The sequence below is a fragment of the Pundamilia nyererei genome, unplaced genomic scaffold (genome assembly GCF_000239375.1).
Source record: "Pundamilia nyererei isolate P.nyererei 1_Seehausen unplaced genomic scaffold, PunNye1.0 scaffold00094, whole genome shotgun sequence".
In the NCBI taxonomy this organism is placed as follows: Eukaryota; Metazoa; Chordata; class Actinopteri; order Cichliformes; family Cichlidae; genus Pundamilia; species Pundamilia nyererei.
The window spans coordinates 595,202-599,874 of NW_005187495.1; the positions used below are offsets into that span (position 1 = coordinate 595,202).

At 42.0% G+C, this 4,673-nt stretch overlaps 1 long non-coding RNA gene across 1 annotated transcript; it reads right to left on the minus strand.

The window, feature by feature from the left end:
• Positions 1-3,853: 3,853 nt before the first annotated feature.
• LOC102213578 (uncharacterized) lies at positions 3,854-4,147 on the minus strand. Its single transcript, XR_311914.1, has 2 exons — positions 4,080-4,147; positions 3,854-3,997 (listed from the first exon to the last, which is right to left on the minus strand). It is a non-coding gene; the product is annotated as an uncharacterized LOC102213578 (long non-coding RNA).
• Positions 4,148-4,673: the final 526 nt, after the last annotated feature.

The window sequence follows — 4,673 nt, forward strand, 5'->3', positions numbered from 1 at the left end:
GGGAAGTCTGGGGAGCGAGCAGTCGTGGGGAAAAAAACAAAGAACAGAAGGTTAAAAGAAAAGGGAAGAAAGATGACAGACAGGTGGAGGAAGTGAGACAGGGCTTGTTGGAGAGCTGGTGAAAATGGTGTCGAATAGCAGTTGGGGAAGATTGAGAGATTGGGATGAAATGAAAGCAGCTGTAAAGGGAACTGAGGGGGAAATGAAAATGGATTGAATGGGGACACGAGGGGAGAAACAAAAGAGAAAAGATGAGCGATGGTAATCGAGAGGATGCATACAAGCCTCCAACTGATGAGAACAGAGAAGAGGGAAGTAAAGGGCTTTCATGTCTCTCGCCGTGCAGCGATTCAAGAATGAATTATAGTCTAGGCAGAGAGCAGGAGAATATTAACCTGACACTCATCCTGAATTCAGATTTCGCTCCTCGCCATCATTCACTCGCAAACTGCCATTCGCATGCTAGCTTTCAAACAAACCACAGTATTGTTGAAACTCGTCTTGTCTAGTTCATCTTAATCTTTAAGAACAAGGCCTTTCAGAAATGTGTGGGCTTTCAGAATCCTGGCTGTGCAGCTGAGAGACCACAGTGGGAAATTTCTTTCAGGCATTCGCTCGATGAGGAAGCGGTACATCCATCCGAGTCGAACACTTAGATAAAGGAAACCTCAAGATTCTGAGCATTTGACCAGATTTGAAAAAAAAACAACATATTTTTTTGGATACAAACTCAACACTTTACCTAGAAATCTGATTATGTTTGCCTTTTTAAATGACCTGTAAGGCATGTTGCTTTTTTTAGTATTTACTACTGTTCTATCGCGCCTTATTTTCAGCGATTTCCGCTCTGTGTTTGACAGCTTACTCCATTTCTCCCAGGTCATGTATAATAACTGCTCATTCATGAATAAGGCTCTTACAGTATACAGACACCCACCACTTTGTTTTCATATAATACATCTGGCAGTGAAATGTATGACTGTATAATACACATCACAGTCTTTCCACCTTCGTGTGAGTCACTTTGTAAGACCCCTTGATCATTTGGGCCCTCGGCTAGAGGCTTTGTTTAGACACACAGTTTCAATTAAATTTTCATCTGGGCTTTCTTACATTGTTTTGATGAACCAGAAAACACAGAAAGTAAGGGCAGAAGAGACAGTTACCCATTACCATTGACAGCACTTTCACCTACCCCTAAGAGATGCAGGACTAAGTGGTTCACCCAGGAAAAGTTTCAGTCAATGAATGATACAACTCTTTATTTCTGCTCCGTGTTCCTGTAGTTCGTATTTGCCCTCATTGCAATGTATTCTGTTGCTCTGAGTTTACCGAGGCTTCTGTTCTTCTAGAAGCATATTTTCCCAGATAGTTTTCCTGTGGATTATTTTAAATATGTTTTGAACAATCGCACAAAAAAGACTTGACTTTTGTTTTTATCCCAAGTCCTGAGTTTTGAATTTGGATTAGCAAACCTGCTTGCTACATGGCATAACATAATACCGCTAATATCTAGTTAAATGTCTCTTAGCAAGTTACACCTTGACCAGACAACTTTGGTAGCTATTGACAAGCTTCTGGCATAATTCTGGCTGGATATTTGACCACTTTTCTTGGACAGAGTGTTGGGTTTCCTGGCACAGACCTAGTTTTTAAGCATAGTCTACAAATTTTCGATTGGGTTAAGAAACTTCCAGAAGCCCTAAAGGAGGACCTAAACAGTTCAGCTTCCTTATTTACAAGCTTTCTCTCTGGCTCTCAATGCTCTGGTGACAGGGGATCCACAGACCCACATATGTGGCTTTCTTTGTCTCCACAGTGTCCACACCAGCGCTGTCTCTCTCTGCATCAACCTGCTAACCATATACCCAAGCATAAGGTGGCAACAGATCGCAATGGCATCAAACTGCCAGCAGAGGAGTTTCCACCTGCTCTCTAGCCTGAAACAGATTATGACCAACAGACAACATGTCTATCATTTATCATTTTACAACCCTGTGACCCCTAAAGCCCCGTATTCTTTTCCCAAAGTTAGCCACAAACGTCAATTAAGCAGCAACGGCCCTCCTGGTCCTCACCACTGACTCAGAGATGGCCTTGCCCACAATCATGTCACGGCAGGGAAAGAATAACATCTGGCTCTATAAGTCTCCAGTTCCCCCACAAATCATTTGGGAGCTCCTGGATGGTATCCCTTGTTGAGCTGTTTCAACTGTGTTTCCATAGCAGCACAGCACATCTTTTGAAGCACTTTGGAAAGTTGGGAAGATAAGCAGGATCGATCTTGTAAAGTCACGTCTCAGACTCCAAAACAATAAAATGCTAATCTTAAGAGGAAGCCACTTATAACAACTGTTGCTGTTGTATTTCCACATACACCTGTTCCTACTTCCTCCACATCATCCCTCACTGCTTGAACTTTCTCTCGAGGCTGGAGCCTAATAAGCTCCACGACTTGTGACAAGAGCCAGAGGCCAGCATTCTCTTGGCCCAACCAGCCCCTGGCGTCAGCTTACAAACAGGTTGCTACTGTTAGGGTGGTGAACAATATCACAGCTCTTCCTGCTCTGGTCTCAGAAGCACATATTCTTTGTCAGAGCTGTATAAGTTAAACATATAGCCTTACAGTGTACATTTTGTACATTTTATGGTTTCAAATTTACACACAGCATAACACTGTATAGGAAGTGGAAGCCACCTTTTAATGGCCATGGCCTAGAGGGCTCTTTTTCATGTGCTTCACCCAATTTCAGCTTTCTTGTCTTTTTTCCTGCATACAGGTTTTCAGTTACTGTGTTCAGTTACACACTTTACAATTATTGTGTTGGACATGGATTCTTTGTATACCAAAATTATTCTAGAGTCAAATGTGAGGCAATGTGTCTGTCAACTAAAGCTTGACTAAAACTGAGTCATGCGATAGGACAATGATCCCAAGCACGGCAGGAAATCAACAAAAGAATAACTGAAAAAGAAAAAAATCAAATTGTTGCAATGGTCAAATGGTCAAAAACTGGACCTCAGGCTAACTACAATGCTGTGGAAGCTGTGCATGAAACCTCATTTGAACTGAGCAATGCTGTACAGAAAACGTGTAACAATGTGATAGACTGATAAAGTCATACAAAAAATAATTAGTTTGAGTTATTATAAGTCCTGAAACATAAAACCTTAAAACTGAGTGAGGGTGTACTTCATTTTTTACAGGACTATTTTTTAATACAGTCTCTACAAAACTTACCCTAGCCTGTCCTTACATGTAGTTATTGACATTAACTTTGTATATCTATATCCATATCTGCCTAGTGTCTAGGTGTTTCTGGTAGTGTTGTGTGATACTGCAAATTTTAGAATTGATCCACTAACAAGTAAATAATGGGCCAGTATTGCTGATACTAATACCGATACTTTTAACTTATAAAGGCATCTTATGTAGGGGAGAGCAGTGAGTCATGACATGAATTAAATTTTTGAAACTCGGCATTTGGTAGATCTGGAGTGTACATGTTATTTAAGTATACTATGGACTATAAATAAAATAGACATGACAGTCAAATGTATATGTTTTAATTTCCAAAGAAATAATTAATTTAAAACAATTCACAACTTTGGTACTGGTATTGGATCAATACTTTGTTTCTATTCTCAAAGTTTGTATCTATATTATCAATATTTGGACCAATCCACCACCACTAGTTTGTCAGCTCAAATGTGGATAGTCTAGCCTAGATTACAATGTCCACTTTATATGTTGGTGTGAAGGAAATATTAGCTGCCGTTGTTATATAGTACATGTCATGAACCGAAGTTCCGTGCGCAAGCTGGACCCAGAAGCAGAACACACACACCAGGGTAGGAGGGAATAAAGAAAGCAAATTTATTATAACTAAAGGTGTCCCGTGAGGGTAGCCGAAAAAACAACGTATGGAACCAGAAGAAACCGAGGGACTGGGGAGGTAAACTGCGCAGGGAACGCCGAGAGCGGGGCTGTGAGAAGCTGCAAAACAAAAAAAGAGAAACAGATTACTGGGGTGCGGAAAAAAGGCAGCATACGAGGGAAGGTGGAGTATACGTCTTACGGAGGTAGCCGGGCTGAGTGAACCAGAGGGGGGGGCTCCAAAAGGGTCGAGACGGCGAGGCTGATAGTGCTTCCGAATCTCAGGCGGACAGGTGGACAGGCAGGTGGCTCGCAAAAACGCTGAGTTGTGATCTGAGTACACAGGGTAAAACAGAGTCAGTTCCAATGGACAATTTGTCATAAGGGTTTTTTTTTCTCCCGCAGGTGTACGTTACCGCTGAGAGGCGACTACGGACTGGCGTGGAGCAGCAGGTAGGGCAGGATTAAATAGTCCACCTGGTGATCGCTTGGGATGGGATGCAGGTGTGGGGTTAGCAGCCACACCCGTGGGCGTGGGCATCCCAACAGCACCCCGGACGCCGGGCCGCGGACCATGACAGTACAGGCTATATAGAATTCTAAATTCTGTCTTTTACACAAACTGCCTTGCACATCTGCATCCTCTAGACTTTATCACTATATGATGTAATCCTTTTTCATCTTAAACTCTTCATACAGTGCAGTTATGTCTCATAGAAGACTGTGCTACATAGCCATCGGAATGATCCTGCCTTTTTTGTAGTACAAATAACATTTATCTTTAAAAAAGCCTCTC